The 13,145-nt window shown below is 46.4% G+C and overlaps 1 protein-coding gene across 4 annotated transcripts in view; it reads left to right on the forward strand.

Annotated features, from left to right (window-relative positions):
• Positions 1-11,995, forward strand: part of LOC115198945 (uncharacterized) — a 36,959-nt gene extending 24,964 nt beyond the window's left edge. For 2 of the 4 annotated variants that reach the window (XR_003879321.1, XR_003879323.1), the window contains 2 exons: positions 7,562-7,720; positions 10,457-11,783. The gene's annotated coding sequence lies outside the window, so the exon portion shown is untranslated. Of the gene's footprint in view, positions 1-7,561; positions 7,721-10,097; positions 10,206-10,456; positions 11,784-11,921 lie in introns of those variants that run through there. The other 2 variants (XR_003879322.1, XR_003879324.1) reach the window with 2 other exon arrangements.
• Positions 11,996-13,145: the final 1,150 nt, after the last annotated feature.

Below are 13,145 nucleotides of genomic sequence, written 5' to 3' on the forward strand. Positions count from 1 at the left end.
TGAGGCTTGAATGTAATATAAATATGTTTATTAGAACATCATGGTGCCCCAAAAATCAATAAAGTGCAGAAATGAAAAATGGGGGAAAAAAGTTGTTTTGGCCTTAGGCCTTCCTCAATGTAAATAGTCGGCAGAGACACCTGGCTTCTATTTCAAGGATAATTGCATATTTCACATGATCAAGTAGGAAAACATCAGAAAATCGATAAATCGGTACCTAGTACAATGGACTGCATGATCTACATTTTATACAGAATATACAAAAGCAGACAGAGGAATATCATCAATTAGACATCTACAGTTCTATATGGTGGCACGCTGTTCTCTATGGGTGTCACAGGTTCCAACGAGAGTGGCGCCCCTCCTCGGTTGGGCGGCGCTCGGCGGTCGTCGTCGCCGGCCTATTAGCTGCCACCGATCGTTGTTTCTGTGTCGTTTAGTTTTGTCTGTCTGTTCCGCACCTGTTTTGTGTATGTCATTAGTGGGGACTTATTTAATGTGTGTTTTCAGTTGGGATTTTGTGCGGGATTGTTTATTGTCTACGTTGTGTTACCGACAGTTTTGTCGAGGGATTTACTGGGCTGCGCTCCTTGCCTTTTTGCGCCTTAGAATTATATTTTGTGTTTTATGGGCGCAGTTAAAAATACGTGAACTTTGTATAGCGCCCTGTGCTTTTCGGCGTTTGTGTGTGTCAGTTGTATTAAAAGACACTCACCTCCAGCACCTCTGTCTCCTGCATTTGATTCCGCCTATCCGCCAGTCCAAATCAGACGTGAAAATGGGGAGATACATCTATATGGTGGCACGCTGTTCTCTATGAGGAGATACATCTATATGGTGGCATGCTGTTCTCTATGAGGAGATACATCTATATGGTGGCACGCTGTTCTCTATGAGGAGATACATCTATATGGTGGCACGCTGTTCTCTAGTGGGAGATACATCTATATGGTGGCATGCTGTTCTCTATGGGGAGATACATCTATATGGTGGCACGCTGTTCTCTATGGAGAGATACATCTATATGGTGGCACGCTGTTCTCTACGGGGAGATACATCTATATGGTGGCATGCTGTTCTCTACGGGGAGATACATCTATATGGTGGCATGCTGTTCTCTATGGGGAGATACATCTATATGGTGGCACGCTGTTCTCTATAGGGAGATACAGCTATATGGTGGCATGCTGTTCTCTACGGGGAGATACATCTATATGGTGGCACACTGTTCTCTAGTGGGAGATACATCTATATGGTGGCACGCTGTTCTCTATGAGGAGATACATCTATATGGTGGCACGCTGTTCTCTATGGGGAGATACATCTATATGGTGGCACGCTGTTCTCTATGGGGAGATACATCTATATGGTGGCACGCTGTTCTCTAGTGGGAGATACATCTATATGGTGGCACGCTGTTCTCTATGAGGAGATACATCTATATGGTGGCACGCTGTTCTCTAGTGGGAGATACATCTATATGGTGGCACGCTGTTCTCTAGTGGGAGATACATCTATATGGTGGCACGCTGTTCTCTAGTGGGAGATACATCTATATGGTGGCACGCTGTTCTCTAGTGGGAGATACATCTATATGGTGGCACGCTGTTCTCTAGTGGGAGATACATCTATATGGTGGCACGCTGTTCTCTATGGGGAGATACATCTATATGGTGGCATGCTGTGTGTCAGTTGTATTAAAAGACACTCACCTCCAGCATCTCTGTCTCCTGCATTTGATTCCGCCTATCCGCCAGTCCAAATCAGACGTGACAATGGGGAGATACATCTATATGGTGGCATGCTGTTCTCTACGGGGGAGACACATCTATATGGTGGCACGCTGTTCTCTACGAGGAGATACATCTATATGGTGGCACGTTGTTCTCTACGGGTGAGACACATCTATATGGTGGCATGCTGTTCTCTATGAGGAGATACATCTATATGGTGGCATGCTGTTCTCTATGGGGAGATACAGCTATATGGTGGCACGCTGTTCTCTTTGAGGAGATACATCTATATGGTGGCACGCTGTTCTCTATGGGGAGATACATCTATATGGTGGCACGCTGTTCTCTATGGGGAGATACATCTATATGGTGGCATGCTGTTCTCTATGGGGAGATACATCTATATGGTGGCACGCTGTTCTCTACGGGGAGATACATCTATATGGTGGCACGCTGTTCTCTATGGGGAGATACATCTATATGGTGGCATGTTGTTCTCTATAGGGAGACACATCTATATGGTGGCATGCTGTTCTCTATAGGGAGATACATCTATATGGTGGCATGCTGTTCTCTATGAGGAGATACATCTATATGGTGGCACGTTGTTCTCTACGGGGAGATACATCTATATGGTGGCATGCTGTTCTCTATGAGGAGATACATCTATATGGTGGCACGTTGTTCTCTATGAGGAGATACATCTATATGGTGGCACGTTGTTCTCTATGAGGAGATACATCTATATGGTGGCATGCTGTTCTCTATGGGGAGATACATCTATATGGTGGCACGTTGTTCTCTATGAGGAGATACATCTATATGGTGGCATGCTGTTCTCTATGGGGAGATACATCTATATGGTGGCACGTTGTTCTCTACGGGGAGATACACCTATATGGTGGCACGCTGTTCTCTATGAGGAGATACATCTATATGGTGGCACGCTGTTCTCTATGAGGAGATACATCTATATGGTGGCATGCTGTTCTCTATGGGGGAGATACATCTATATGGTGGCATGCCGTTCTCTATGAGGAGATACATCTATATGGTGGCACGCTGTTCTCTACGGGGAGATACATCTATATGGTGGCACGCTGTTTTCTATGGGGAGATACATCTATATGGTGGCATGCTGTTCTCTATGGGGAGATACATCTATATGGTGGCACGCTGTTCTCTACGGGGAGATACATCTATATCGTGGCACGCTGTTCTCTATGGGGAGATACATCTATATGGTGGCATGCTGTTCTCTATAGGGAGACACATCTATATGGTGGCATGCTGTTCTCTATAGGGAGATACATCTATATGGTGGCATGCTGTTCTCTATGAGGAGATACATCTATATGGTGGCACGTTGTTCTCTACGGGGAGATACATCTATATGGTGGCATGCTGTTCTCTATGGGGAGATACATCTATATGGTGGCACGTTGTTCTCTATGAGGAGATACATCTATATGGTGGCATGCTGTTCTCTATGGGGAGATACATCTATATGGTGGCACGTTGTTCTCTACGGGGAGATACATCTATATGGTGGCACGCTGTTCTCTACGGGGGAGACACATCTATATGGTGGCATGCTGTTCTCTACGGGGAGATACATCTATATGGTGGCATGCTGTTCTCTACGGGGGAGACACATCTATATGGTGGCACGCTGTTCTCTACGGGGAGATACATCTATATGGTGGCACGTTGTTCTCTACGGGGGAGACACATCTATATGGTGGCATGCTGTTCTCTATGAGGAGATACATCTATATGGTGGCATGCTGTTCTCTATGGGGAGATACAGCTATATGGTGGCACGCTGTTCTCTATGAGGAGATACATCTATATGGTGGCACGCTGTTCTCTATGGGGAGATACATCTATATGGTGGCACGCTGTTCTCTATGGGGAGATACATCTATATGGTGGCACGCTGTTCTCTATGGGGAGATACATCTATATGGTGGCACGCTGTTCTCTATGAGGAGATACATCTATATGGTGGCACGCTGTTCTCTATGGGGAGATACATCTATATGGTGGCACGCTGTTCTCTGTGGGGAGATACAGCTATATGGTGGCACGCTGTTCTCTATGAGGAGATACATCTATATGGTGGCACGCTGTTCTCTATGGGGAGATATATCTATATGGTGGCATGCTGTTCTCTATGGGGAGATACATCTATATGGTGGCACGCTGTTCTCTATGGGGAGATACATCTATATGGTGGCACGCTGTTCTCTATGGGGAGATACATCTATATGGTGGCGTGCTGTTCTCTATAGGGAGACACATCTATATGGTGGCATGCTGTTCTCTATAGAGAGATACATCTATATGGTGGCATGCTGTTCTCTATGGGGAGATACATCTATATGGTGGCACGCTGTTCTCTATGGGGAGATACATCTATATGGTGGCACGCTGTTCTCTATGGGGAGATACATCTATATGGTGGCACGCTGTTCTCTGTGGGGAGATACAGCTATATGATGGCACGCTGTTCTCTATGAGGAGATACATCTATATGGTGGCACGCTGTTCTCTATGGGGAGATATATCTATATGGTGGCATGCTGTTCTCTATGGGGAGATACATCTATATGGTGGCACGCTGTTCTCTATGGGGAGATACATCTATATGGTGGCACGCTGTTCTCTATGGGGAGATACATCTATATGGTGGCGTGCTGTTCTCTATAGGGAGACACATCTATATGGTGGCATGCTGTTCTCTATAGAGAGATACATCTATATGGTGGCATGCTGTTCTCTATGAGGAGATACATCTATATGGTGGCACGTTGTTCTCTACGGGGAGATACATCTATATGGTGGCATGCTGTTCTCTATGAGGAGATACATCTATATGGTGGCACGTTGTTCTCTATGAGGAGATACATCTATATGGTGGCATGCTGTTCTCTATGGGGAGATACATCTATATGGTGGCACGTTGTTCTCTACGGGGAGATACATCTATATGGTGGCACGCTGTTCTCTACGGGGGAGACACATCTATATGGTGGCATGCTGTTCTCTACGGGGAGATACATCTATATGGTGGCACGCTGTTCTCTACGTGGGAGACACATCTATATGGTGGCACGCTGTTCTCTACGGGGAGATACATCTATATGGTGGCACGTTGTTCTCTACGGGGGAGACACATCTATATGGTGGCATGCTGTTCTCAATGAGGAGATACATCTATATGGTGGCATGCTGTTCTCTATGACGAGATACATCCATATGGTGGCATGCTGTTCTCTATGAGGAGATACATCTATATGGTGGCACGTTGTTCTCTACGGGGAGATACATCTATATGGTGGCACGTTGTTCTCTACGGGGAGATACATCTATATGGTGGCATGCTGTTCTCTATGAGGAGATACATCTATATGGTGGCATGCTGTTCTCTATGGGGAGATACATCTATATGGTGGCACGGTGTTCTCTAGTGGGAGATACATCTATATGGTGGCATGCTGTTCTCTATGGGGAGATACATCTGTATGGTGGCACGTTGTTCTCTACGGGGAGATACATCTATATGGTGGCACGTTGTTCTCTACGGGGGAGACACAGAGCAAGTCACTGGTTCATTTATTTCTCACAGAAATAAATGTAGAATAAGAATTTGTTCTTAACTGACTTACCTAGTTAAATAAAGGTTTCATGTAAAAATATTTCAGACAGATGTTGACAGACCCAGGTTTTGGTGACAACAATTCAACATTCAACAATTCTACATTCAGTATGCAGGCAATATATAAGATGAAGTTTGTCATTTTTTCCATATAAAAAAGATATACGGTACAGTATAAGAATGTGAGAACAAAATAGAAATGTTGCTGGATTTCATTCCCATAGTTAGGGATGTCAATGCCTTGGGCAGAGTGTTATACAGGCTAATGATCACTCGTGTGTGTGTGTGTGTGTGTGTGTGTGTGTGTGTGTGTGTGTGTGTGTGTGTGTGTGTGTGTGTGTGTGTGTGTGTGTGTGTGTGTGTGTGTGTGTGTGTGTGTGTGTGTGTGTGTGTGTGTGTGTGTGTGGGTGTATGGGTGTGCAGGAACCCCTCACCCCTCTGCTGCCCTTTTCAGATGGGGTCCTCTCATTGTGTGCTCCTCTCAGCTCTCTTTCACGTCCCCACGCCAGGGCCCAACAATCGGAGGGCGACCCCAAGGCGACCCCTCATTGAGCATCATCTCCAGAGTGTAACTGTCCTTGACAATGGAGCGGGACGCTGGCCTATTGTTGTGCCCTGGCCCGGACGCTCCACCACCCAGACCCAGGACACCACCCAGCCTTTCAGCCCCACGATGTGGACAGAGTGGGGGGACAGGGGGTTACATGGGGACACAGAGGAGCCTTGTCTGGGCTGACTCCTTCCTGCCCCGCCTGGCCTTGCCCCTATCCACCTCCCCTTCCTCCAACACCACCTCCCGACTCCATAGCACTCCTCAGAATGACGGCTGACTTGACAGCAGCAATATGCTTTAAAGTGTCAAGTCAAGTCCCTCCATTGTCTCTCTAATGCACAATGGTGTGTGTGTGTGTGTGTGTGTGTGTGTGTGTGTGTGTGTGTGTGTGTGTGTGTGTGTGTGTGTGTGTGTGTGTGTAGTCAGACGTAAAGGAGCTGAGTTTGCGTGTTCATTATTTGCTTGTGTATATATTACAAGTTTGTCTGCTATCTTTTTTACGTCCATATGAGAGAAGAAGAGTTAATTCTCTAAGGCTGTCATCGTGACAGAAACCCTCAGCACATTATTTTCAGTTACCGTTACAAAAAAGGCAAAGAAAACAGGTGTGTTTTGAGAAGAGTCAAGTAATGAGTGATTTAAGGGCGGACAGTTTGGCCTGTCCTGTGAGAGAGGTATGTGGTAATGAGTGCTTAGAGGGAGAGCGTTGCTCCTGTGTGTATACTAGCATCTCCCATAGCCCCAGGGTCTGACTGGCTCTGTGTAGGCTGACACAGACTCCACCTGGGGGGGCATCCTCTCCCGTGGAGGTCCTGGTTTGGTGGTGGTGAAGGGTTGATGATACTGGCTCAGGGCAAGGAGGAATGGGAGTTTGTTGGGTGTCTGGGTGAAGTGTGTGTTTGTTGTGTGTGCATGGGTACGATACCGAGCCGTCTCTGTGAAGCCTTGAGGGGACAGGCAGTCTGGCACTAATTGAGTTATAAGCAGGTGTTGGAACTGGTTCAGGGAGCAGCATAAACCCATTTTGTTTTTAGAGGAACGGAAACAGAACCGGGAAAGAAAGTGATCTCTGGTGTTGCGGAACAGAACCGTTACTTTTAAATCTTGAGAACCAGTTAATCGTGTAATTTTTTGGGATTTTTTTTCTCCCTAATGTCTAGTATATACTGTAATTCTGTAATTCAGTGAAGTTAAACATATTCCAATACACATCATGTCATGATGCTCAGCACTTCAAGCCAAGCCCCCTCCACGTCCACTCCTCTCTCTCGCTCTCTCCCCACCCGTGAAATTTCAGTCACATCTCTTGCCTGCACTTATCTGTCTTCAAACATGCAAACAACTAGCTTACACGTTCCACAGCAAGCTGCTCTATCCACGCTTATCGGTGGACTAAATGAAAGAACGATGTTGATTTCACAGGGTTAAAAAAAATGAACAAACCATTACTTTTTTTAGGAGGATCGAACCGGTTCAGAGCTTTATTATGCTGGTCGGAACACTGTAAACAAGGGGTTCTGCTCAGAACGGATCCTCTCTTTCTATTGCATCACGTAACACAGTACGGTAATATATTCTCTATGTGATATGCCAATCGTGTTTGTGCTGTTTCAGATGGCGGTGACACAGTGTCCTCCTGGTCCCGCTGTTCTCAGGTCAGCTCTAGCCAGTCCCATGTGTTTGATGACCTGGAGGCCATTGCCCCGCGGACCGGCTCCTGTCTGTCCCTAGACCACCCACTCAGCCCAGCAGACTGCAGCCCACCTGGTACAGGTACTGTACAGAGCACCCATATTATGTCCAGCAGATCGTATAAAATACCACTGATGTCATACCTGTCAAAGGTCTACGATTACATCAGAAACGGGCTCTATATTTATGTCATACATATACTGTACATGTGCTCCTCAAACTGTAGACACTTGAAAAAGAAGAGCTTTGTTGTATGGCCATTGGCTTTTTACTTTGTTTCAAAGTTGGTGAATTAACCGTTATTTTTTTTTAGAGCAGGTGAATGCTTAACTAGCTACTTGTGGAATGCACTTGATGTTAAGAGTTGTTTCTACCTGGGCAGTCCGTGGTGTTAAAATTAATTAGCGTTATTTAGACAGTTATGTCAATGAAAAGGTCACGGCACCTGATTTCTTTTTCCTGTTTGTGGTTGTTGTTGTTGGTGTTGTGGACATGTTTGTCTGACCGCCGTTAATGCCTCAATTAGACATGCTCTCCTTCCTCAGCCTCTCTCATGTAATGGACTGGGGTGTGACGGTGATGTGTGGATCTCAGCGCTCTGTTGTGGAACAGTGTGTACGTCTTTGTGTGTGTACAGTAAATGTGTGTGTGTCTCCTGAGGTTGGTCAGTTCAGTGAGCTGTGAAAGGAAACATTACCCAACGCAGACAGTGATTTTCTCACTCACTGAGGACTTCCCCAAGCTTCTCTCATCCCCTCTAATCCCTGACAAGGTGTTTAGGATGTTTAACCTGCTCGCTTGACCTGAACCTCCGTCTGACCTCCATGACCTTTGCCCTGAGGATGTGGCGGGATCATGTCAGCTACCACCACTGCTGCAGCAGCTTAATTCCACTCTTCTGTTCTGTGTTGTAACATCTTCCTCAACTGACAAATATAGACATCTACCACCCGTATAGAGCCTGGAAAGCAAAGAAATGTAAAACTGTCTTCAACTGACTGACTGCTTAAACTTTGCTCCTGACTCACAGGCATCCATGTGTGTCTGCCCACTCTCCAGTGACCCCGGCTGAGTGGCAGTATAGCTAGTTAACACTTTAATCACAGGGGTAGACCTTTGTTATCTGTAACAGTGTGTCTTTACAATGGGTTGCATTCTCATGGCTAATGAGGGGGTTAACTCCCAGCCTAACTGAAAGTGTGTCATCACAATGTGTTTCCCCACGGGACTTCCTTCACCGCAACTCCTTAATCAGACAGCCAGCCAGGTTCTTTTTTTCTCACCTGAAGGGATTTACCTGACAAACAGAAACACACCCAGAGACAAGCAACACATTGTAGAGGCAGGAGCATTCCCTGGGCCATGGGTAGGCAACCCTGGTCCTAGAGGTCCGCAGGCAGGTCATGTTTTTGATTTAACTGACCTGGAAGACCAGGTGTGTTGAATGTAGGCAATCACTGAACTGAGGAATTAGCTCCATTGGTCAGGTGTGGTGCCTCGTTGGAACAACATCCTGCAGTACTCCAGGAACAGGGTTGGCCTCCCCGATCTAGGCAGAATTAATTTCAAGTCGCTCAAAGCCTCTAAAAGGTCATCTCTCAAAGGGCATACTGTAAAAATGCAATACTGTACTTAACTAGAAAACTATCCAGATGTGATACTTTTTATGCGCTATAAAACACAATGCATTCCACTATGGCTGCTGTGTGGCTGGCTGAGATGGTGGGACTGAGAGTGCATTGAGAGGAGAAGCAGGGTTGACCTGCAGCGGAGCGTGATATGAGGCAGCTCCAGTCCAGCGGCTGTGTGAAATCCCCTCCCAGGAACAGCAGCTCCACACCCTGCTCTCTGCCTGGGCGGTGTGGGCCGAGGATTTGCATGGGCAGGGAGCCCACACTGTTACTGATCCACTTTTAATTGGCGGTGACAGAACTTTGGAGCCTAGGTCTGGGGGGGGGGGGTGAAGCTGGAGGGTTGTCAGTCATATTTGCACACACACCTCACTGATCCATACAGGATTATTTCCTCTACCTCTATTCTGGTTCAGAGAGGCTATCCCTGGCCTTGGCCTACACTATCTCTGGTTATCCATGTCTAATGGAGTCCCTGTGATAACCCCCTGAATGTAGGGATTCAGAGAAGGTGGTCACTCTGGTCCTGACTAATGTATTGTTTGTTGAGTCCCGTGTAGCTCAGTTGGTAGAGCATGGCGCTTGCAATGCCAGGGTTGTGGGTTTGATTCCCACAGGGGACCAGTATGAAAAATCTATGCACTCACTACTCTAAGTTGCTCTGGATAAGAGTGTCTGCTAAATGACATAAAAAAATACAAAAAATGTAAAATAAAAAGGGGTTAGTAGATGTACTGACTGATCCAAAGGACTCCCATAGTGTCACGGTCGTGATAATGGACAGACCAAGGCGCAGCGTGTGTTGACTTCCACATCTTTATTTGCAGTGAAAACTTAAACAATAAACATACAACGACCGTGAACTACGTGGTGCTGAATGCACTCACACAAAACAATATCCCACAAACGCAGGTGAGAAAAGGACCACGTTAAATATGATCCCCAATTAGAGGCAACGATAATCAGCTGCCTCCAATTGGGAACCATACTTACACCAACATAGAAATATAATACTAGAACACCCCCTAGTCACGCCCTGACCTACTGCACCATAGAGAACCCCAAGGGCTCTCTATGGTCAGGGCGTGACACATAGTCCCTTTTTAATGCTTTAGTTCTGATGTGTTGGATATGCTGTTTCACATAATGCTTCAGTTGTCCTGTATACTGTATGCCACCTCTGCAGAGATGTCCCCAGGCTTGGCTGCTCTGACAGTGGGCTGTGACTCAGGGGACCTGGACTCCCTGTCCCGTGTGCAGCTCCTGACCAGCTCCTCACTGGCTCGCTGGTCAGGACAAGTACTCCCCAACAGAAGACAGAACAACAGACCACACGGGGGAGCTCAGAGCCAGAAGACCTCTTAGTCCAAGACTGTATACTACAGGTATCCCTGATTTACAACTCAACACCCAACCCAGTCTGTGATTTATTTGTGAGTCAGGGAATGTGATTGAACTGGCACATGTCTTTATATGCACACTGTGTTTGAGACATTGTCTCAGTAAGATTACTAGATGTAAACTCACTCCTTCGACAGTTTCTTTTGACAGTTACAATGAGCCAAACTATGACCTTTGATAGAAACAGCAAAACCGTTGATTTCACAACAGGGAAAATCCAGACGGAGGAGTTTTCTGTAGGATAGGCTGGTCAGGGGAATACCAAGCAGCGTTATGGGTGTGTACCTGCCGGTCGTTGGCCAGCCTTGAGAGTAATGTCTTTACAGTGTGAACCGCCTCTCATCTGCTCCCAGGCATGCTGCTGCAGCATCTTAACTGAAAGGCCATAAAGATATGGAGGCTCATTTCTGGCTTTGGCAGAACGTTTTATTGGGATATGATATGCCATATTAATAAAGATCAATTATCATTAACCTGGAGACCTCAGCCCAGACACACCGACAACTAGTTAAAAATATATATTTTAACAATGGCACAATCTGGATGTGATTATGTCTGTGCGGCATGCGCGTATCAGTCTGGGTGATGCAAGAAATGGCATAGAAAGTTGACCAAACGTCCCGTGAAGTGGTAAAAGGAACGTAAGTGGTCGATGAGCAAACAGTTGGAAATAAGCACATCATATTGTAGTTTTATAGGCAAACACAAGATGTGTAACTTGTTTTCCATGATATTGACAATACTAATGCTCAGTGTGATGCTTCTCCTCTGAATTGGCAATGGCCTTGAATACAGTCATTGAATCCAACTAAATCCTCTTCACTCGGCGACGGTTCACTGTGGCCTGCCTGGAGATGTAGACATTGCAGGGAGCTAGTCTGTCTGTCTGTCCTCCTAGGTGTGTCTCCAGAACAATGTTTTCCCATTCTGTGTTTGCACCTGGCATGCTTCTACGAGACAGGTGCTCCTCCATGTTTTTCCCCCCCTCTTTTTATATCGGTATTTGCAGAGAGATTAGGAGCCATACTTTTGACTAATACATGGCATTACTCATATCGGTGCACGCACTCAAACACAAAGGAAAACACACACGCAAGTGTGTACACCGGGCACGTTGGCACGCGCACAAACTATCTATCCAGTGTGTGTGTGTGTGTGTGTGTGTGTCTGTGTGTGTGTGTGTGTGTGTGTGTGTGTGTGTGTGTGTGTGTGTGTGTGTGTGTGTGTGTGTGTGTGTGTGTTGTTGTCAGGCGTCCTGCAGCCCCTCGCAGCTGTGGAGACGGCAGTGTGTCTGAGAGGTGTGTCGCCACAGGCAAAGTCCAGGGACAGGGTGACCACACAATGGTGAGTGTCTGTAGCCCCTCCTCAAACTACCCCTCACAACAACCCCCCCTTGTAGCTTTCATCCGTCTCCTTAAATGACTATTGCACATTGTTGTTTAAACACGGACTATACAAACACACAGACACGGACTGAGACAAAGACCTCTATTTACAGTATAAACTTGAACTGGCATGAATTTGTAACTGCCATCCCGGATCAAGCAGCCAAATTGTTGTTGATAATTGAAACACAATATAATAACAGTGAGAGAAGCGTGCTGTGCAGCAGGTGTGTAGTTAATCAGTCACAGGCCACCGGAGGGAGAGGCTGATGACTGTACCACTGAAAGAGCAGACAGCCTATTTACACCACGCTCCACTCAGCCCACTGCTCTATCCAAGGGGGGTCCACTCACTCACACTTAGATGTGGCTCTATACAGGGGGGACTCTTTTGGAGGATGCGCCGCTGGTGGGATGGATCAGACAGGGTCAGGGGTCAGGGGGTAAACGCAGCGCTGCGAGTGCCGGGGTGCAGTGGAATGGATGCAGGTGCTCCACGCGATAGACTATTCATCTCCTCTTTATGATGGAGGAGAGAGCTTCCTCTGCTCTCTGAAAGGCTCAATGTGCCTTATAAGCCCCCTGTGATTATGTCTAACCACAATGAAGCGTTCTGAGTACCCGGCGCATGATTCATGTTAGGCTATTTGCATAATGGACCACTACTACACCACAGGGTTAGAGTCTAGTGTGCTGGTACGGGATCTGGCCCGCATTATGTGGTTATAATGTTTTTTTTTTTTTTGTAATAGTCATGCCTGATTGTTCAATGTAGTTTGAACACAGGTCAAACTGAATAATGTGATGGTCGTGTCACGGTTTTATGCTTGTGTTGTCAGCAGTCCCACACCAAGGATGGTTCCAGGTCACCATCGTCATGGATCAGTGATTCCAGCCCATCAGGCATCATATCCGGGTCCACCAGTTCCCAATGCGAGTCCTGCTGTGGTACTGCATCATATAACTCCTATCACATCCACACTTAATGAACGTGATCTCTTAACAACCTTAATGATTTGATTTCCTAATCGTTATACTTCAGCTTGCTCTGCATATTCTGCATTCAACCCTTCTCTCTGAACTTAAGCA

This window comes from Salmo trutta, chromosome 8 (assembly GCF_901001165.1).
Source record: "Salmo trutta chromosome 8, fSalTru1.1, whole genome shotgun sequence".
In the NCBI taxonomy this organism is placed as follows: Eukaryota; Metazoa; Chordata; class Actinopteri; order Salmoniformes; family Salmonidae; genus Salmo; species Salmo trutta.